Here is a 6,554-nt window from a genome sequence, read left to right on the forward strand (position 1 = left end):
ACATTTATCTTCAAATAGTTTATTTAAATTTATTGTTGAAATATTTTTGAAAGGTATAAGATTTAAATATATGATCCTTACATTTTTACTTTACAACATATTCATTTTTGTTAATTATAATTGATATTATTTTATTATTTTTTATTTAGAACATAATTTTTATTTTAAAGGGGTATGGACAGACAAACTTACAAATCCCCTCATACTGGGCTTATTATCATTTTAATGAGCCTCTCCAGCTCAATTACTTAACACACAATTTATTTAAGTGAAATTTGACATCAACTTCTTTCCAAACCTCCAATAACTTTTAGATTATTGAATGAAATTAAAAAAAAAAAAAATAACTTTTATAATATAATATTTTTAATAAATTTAATATTAAAATTTATATACAATATTTTTATAATAATGATTTAATTAAATAATAACATTCCTATACATCCTACATATTCATTACACAATACACTACGTTAACAATCTAAAATAATTTTATGAATAAAGTAGAATTTGGAGAAACGGAATCTGATTCACCAATTTTATATCTTTTTTAAAATATTTTATAAGTAATTTAAAAATATTAATAAAAAATTTATTTTTAATAAAATAATTTAAATATTAATAATATATATATATATATAATTTTTTAAATATAATTAATGCAATCATAAACATAATTAATTATTTAAAAAAATTACATTGGAATGTGCTCAATATATTGTTTATGTTCTCCAAAATGCCAATTTATCTACATAAAATTGACAAGATTCAATTCTTCACCAATTAGGGATGTTGTCATCCTATTAATCCGATTAAAGGAATGACAAGTACACCTCTTTTTTTTTTTTTTTTTTTTTTTTTTTATCAAAGAGTTATACCATGCTCCTAGCATTTTTACTTTAAAAATTATTGTATAACATAATGAACTAATTGTTTAGTGTTTCCCATAACTTTATAAATATTATATACACTTTATTTTTTCTTTTTAAATTATTAAAATAAAGAATATCTAAATGATTTAGTGCACTCAATCTCTTGTTAGAAGACAGGGGAAGCGTCCTCAACCATCCGTTGTTGTTCGTATCCTTTTACTGAGCCTCTATACGACTTTGATCAATGTATTTGTGGCCATTATCCAGATTGATATGGTGACCATTCGTTTTTCATGAGCCTGCCACATCTATTTTCCTCCATCATTAGGTCGATAGGCCTTCCTTTGAGTGAGCTTTTTCGTCTACCTTTTGTTTCTATGATTGACAACTGGCGTGCACCTTCAACTGGCATATGGTTGACATCTGTCGTGCAACTCCATTTCTGTTTCTCCTCTTCAGCTTTCTGCTCTTCCTGTTCTCTTCCACGACCATTTCTGTTCCTCCTCTTTCCGCTTTCTGCTCTTCTTGTTCTCTTCCACGCCCTGCTGCAATAATGTTTCCGGGCTCTTCCACTACCTGCTGCAATAATGTTTCCCGTTTCTGCTATGCACTCTGTTGTGCACGACCTAGCCCTCGGTTATTCAGTATACCCTGTTTACAGCTCCATTTTCCTGTTCAGAAATTGTTCGCTCAGGTGCTCAGAGTTCTTCTGTTCAAATTTCAGGTTAGTGCTCTCAAAAATGGGTTTTCTGATCCCATTCTCTCTCATTTTGCTTCCACCATTTTAATCTCAGTCCAGTGTTTTGTTATGGGTTTTTTTATGGCAGGTACAGGTTAAATCAGTTTTCTGCGTCGAACAAATCAATTTTCTGCCTCGAATCTGTAAGCCTTGCAGGTACCAGTGTAGCCCATTTTCCTGGTTCCTGGTTGTATTAAGTATTTGCTTGGCATCTGCACTCTGAATATTAACGGTATTGAAATTTTCATTAAAACCTCTGAACCTTCTACTGTCGATGGCGACAATGAAGAGCTTGCTTTCCTAGAGGTCGTTGAAAGGGTTTTTGAAAGTATTTTCTGAACCATTTCATCCCTTTCAACGCTATTTCTGTACATGTTTAGATGGTTTACGTATTTAGTGGCAGGAGAATGAGGGCTCAGTGGCTGCTGAATCAATTAATTGAAAGTATTCTCTGAATCATTGAACTTACAATGTTAATAAGTCAATAGACCAATTGCACAACTTACATTGTTCCTCCCACTTTGGTTGAAACATGGGTTTCGCCTTCTGGAAAGAATCTTGCCAATCCAAAATCTGCTATTTTAGCATGAAATTTGTCATCTAAAAGTATATTGGGACATTTGATATCTCTGTGTATAATGCGAACATCGGAATCCTCGTGTAGATATGCAAGTCCTCGTGCTGTGCCCACTATAATCTTCAAACGATTTTCCCAACTCAAATATAGGTTGACTATGTACTGTTGTGCCCTGGTTATTTGCAGTCTCTAAATACAACTGTGATTATAATCCAAATGTGAATAGATGGTATTCAATTCCTCTTTGTTTTCTTCCCCTGTCCATTCGTTTTCCTATGGCAGCAATTGATCAACAACTCCTTATCAAGGGGAGCTCCACTAGATCACACCATCTTGCAATCTGTAATCCAATAGAAAAGAAATGGAGGCTGCTACCTACGTTGCACCTTCCTCGTTTGAATTCGTGCATTTGTGGAATTGAGAGAAAATTTGGCCCTACTGACAAATATGGTTGTGAGAGCAGCTTTCAGGTCATTGTAGCAGGCGGGTCTTCGCAAAATGGTAACAACTATGAACGCACAATAGAAATTTATGGTTCATGCACTGATTAATGGCATGTGATTGGAGAAGTGCCCTATGAATATGTTGTGAGGTTGGTTGTGTGGACACCCAATGACACAGTCTACTGTAATCGAGTTATCTATTCCTAGACCTTATAATATCATTGCATTTGATTTAGTGAAGGGTACTTGGAGTGAGTTCATGGTGCCAAGGCCTCAGTAGCTCATGCTCTCCTTCCTTATAAAGAGAATAGGTCAGCTTACTCTTGTGGGAGGATTGGGTTCTCCCAAGAAGTGTAAATGCTTGAATATCTGGGAGTTGCAGGGGGATGGGTGGCTGGAGATTGAAACGATGCCTGGTGAAGTCTTCAATACATTTTTTGGAGAGAAATCTGATTTTGATTATAAGTGTGCTGGCAGTGGGGATTGTTTGTATTTTTTCAGGGATTATCATTCAGAGATATTGGTGTGTGAACTCTTTGAGAATCAGAGGTCTAATTGGAGATGGATATCTTGCTTCACTTATGTTGGGTCACAGTTTCCAAGATTCTCGTTTAGGTGCATGTTAGTTCAGCCAAGTTTGGATGTTTTCCAATAAGAACTGGAAATTTGGGGATGTTTTCATAGCATGGAAGCCCACAAGATATGTGCAACTTCAGCTACAGGTTAGCTCAAGGATGCCGTTTTAAAAAGGATTTTGATAAATAACTAGCATTATTTTTACTATCATGGCTAACTCTTAAACTATTAGTATAGGCCTCCCAAGTAGCAGTTAAAACACCGGTGTGTAATAAGATTAGAGTTATGCTTGAACCCTAGCCTTTGACAATTTACAAAAACTACGATAAAGCTCAAGCGGAAGTGTCATGATAAGGCATCGTAGCAGACCTTGATCTTTGAGACTTGTTTCTCCATTATCTGTTCTGTCACCTATCTCATCACGTAAGTCAATCTATTTTTATTGTTCAATAATTTGACAACAATAAACCATGAAACTAAAAGCTCTTCCCTGCCTCTAAGTTGGTTTGGAAGGACAGGGCAGAGCAGTGTTCCTGGCCTGAAACTCAGTTTATTGTTTTTTTCTAATCCAATGTGTTTTTTTATTTATCATCTTTCTGATCTATCATCTATATGGTCACGTAAGTCAATCTGTTTTTATTGTTCAATACGTTGACAACAATAAACCACGAAGCCAAAAGCTCTGCCCTGCCTCTAGGTTGGCTTGGAAGGACGGGGCAGAGTAGTGTTCTTGGCCTGAAACTCAGTTTATTGTTTTTTTCTTTTAAACCAATGTGTTTTTTTATTTATCATCTTTCTGATTTATCATCTATACGGTCATGTAAGTCAATCTGTTTTTATTGTTCAATAGGTGGAAAACATTAAACCATGAAGCTAAGAGCTCTGCCTTGCTTCTAAGTTGGTTTAGAAGGACAGGGTAGAAAAGTGTTCCCAACCTAGGACTCAGTGGTTCTTTTTTCCTTTTAAATCCAATGTGTTTTTTTATTTAATTGTACGAGAATTTAAGAAAACATAGGACAGATTCTCTACTAGGGTATCATGAAATATTATTTTGTTTGAGTGATCAGAGTATAAAATATAATTGTTTACCACCAATTTGCATGCTATTTGCTTGTACTGTGATCGAATGATTGCGGTGGTCCAGAATTGTTGAAGCAATTTTTAGTTTTATTTAGCAATTCAGTATAGTCTCTATCACTTATATATATATATATATATATATATATATATATATATAATAGCATTGTCTGGTGTAATTGGAGAGGTGCCGTAAGGCCGCTCTCAATGGTGGGAGAGGCAGGTTCTTTATATACGTTACACCAGAAATGCCTCCCTCGGCTCCAAGCTCCACCGGTCGGGTCCACACTGACAAGGCATTCCTATTTGTATGAGCCTAGATTGCTTGCTTGAATGCTGTACCTAACAGTCGGTCCCGTTCCCCTCCGCCCGTTAATAAGCTGGCTATATATATATATATATATATATATATATATATATATATATATATATATATATATATATATATATAGCCAGCTTATTAACGGGCGGAGGGGAACGGGACCGACTGTTAGGTACAGCATTCAAGCAAGCAAGCTAGGCTCATACAAATAGGAATGCCTTGTCAGTGTGGACCCGACCGGTGGAGCTTGGAGCCGAGGGAGGCATTTCTGGTGTAACGTATATAAAGAACCTGCCTCTCCCACCATTGAGAGCGGCCTTACGGCACCTCTCCAATTACACCAGACAATGCTATTATATATATATATATATATATATATATATATATATATATATATATATATATATATATATATATATATATATATATATATATATATATATATGATCTTCCATCCTCTAAGCCAAGCTACAGGGTGAGCATCTGACAATTGTAGGGCATACAATTGGATAGTTGAGGTTCACCCAGTTAGATGGACCATTGCACATGCTTTTGTTGGATCTTAGGCAAAGGAAAACATCTAAGGAGATGTCAATAAAAGACCATACCTTTTAAGCCACTGTGAGAACATGAGTGCCTAATAAGCATAAAGTTTCATTTGAGCCATTCCTCTATGTGAATTGTTAAAGAACTCAAGAGAACTACTGGAAGAGTATGGACAATTTGGAATTTTGTTAAGCCATTTCTCTATGTGAATTCTTAAAGAACTCAAGAGAACTACTAGAAGAGTATGAAAAGTTTGGAATTTTGTTTTGTAGCTGCTCCTTATTCCTGGTTTTATTTAGGAACCATAAGTATATCTCCTTGTCCAAATCTACATGTAGGAAAGTTGTTTTAACATCTAATTTCTCTAACTCCAAATCAAGATAAACAACTAGTTCCAACACAATACAAACATGTACAAGCTTAACAACTAGCGAAATATTTCATGGAAATATATACCTTCCATCTAAGAGTAACCTTTTGCGACCAGTTTGGATTTATACCTTTAAAGATTAACATCAACTCCTTTATTCAATTTGTAGACCCATTTACATACAACAACCTTTCTAACTTTAGGAAGTTGTGCCAGGCTCATGTTGCCACAAAATCTAGCAGGTCTGGAGAGGAGATTCACCAGGTGAGGACCAAACTCTATGGCAACAATGAGGAAGGGTTGTCACTGTCACCTTAACAACCTTCCTCTTGTTGTTTAGTGGGATTTCAGCCACAAGGGAGGCTTCCCTATACCACCTACAAGGCCACCATCATGGTCATGACCTAGAGGTCTTAATGTTCTTGAGAATATTCTCTTTCAGTGGCCCTGGAGAGGTATCCTATCTGTTACTTTCTAGGTTAGGTGAATGCCTTTTGTTGGTAAGAGAGACTCATTTAACCCACATCATACAAAGGAAGAGTCCATCTTTCAGTGTGCATGGAATTTTATAGCTTGAGTGAGCCTAGCAGCTAAGAACATGTGTTTCCTCCTCATAGGTCATTGGGTTGAATTGGGAGGGGTAGAGTCTGTATACCTCTATAGATTAACTAGTCAAATTGTTGCATGGAAGAGACCCCTTGACCCACAAACCAAGGTGTCTCATATGTCAATTTGATGTTCAACTAGGCTGCAACCTTAAATTAGATTATTATTATAATTTATCAATTCAGTTATTTACATCTTTGCAATGGACATCCTTGTGTGCTAGAAAGTAGAACTCAATATTTCCATTATTTTTGGGTGTATATAGGTATTCACTCTTTTAAGGCAGTTTTGTATTCAATGTTAGGCTATTTATTTTCTTGGTTTCTAAGTGTTGTTCCTCGAGATGTTTTTGGGCAGAGAACATTGCCAAGGCATCTGCTGAAGGCTTTAAAACCTCCCTACTTAAGGCCACAAGCTGGCTCTTGG

The 6,554-nt window shown here is 35.5% G+C and overlaps 1 pseudogene; it reads left to right on the forward strand.

The window, feature by feature from the left end:
• The first annotated feature begins 2,349 nt into the window (after nucleotides 1-2,349).
• On the forward strand, nucleotides 2,350-3,286 carry LOC149212680 (F-box/kelch-repeat protein At5g15710-like; annotated as a pseudogene).
• Nucleotides 3,287-6,554: the final 3,268 nt, after the last annotated feature.

Source organism: Pinus tabuliformis, chromosome 1_1, assembly GCF_031772625.1.
Source record: "Pinus tabuliformis cultivar Carrire ecotype Pingquan chromosome 1_1, CPIR1, whole genome shotgun sequence".
Lineage (NCBI taxonomy): Eukaryota > Viridiplantae > Streptophyta > Pinopsida > Pinales > Pinaceae > Pinus > Pinus tabuliformis.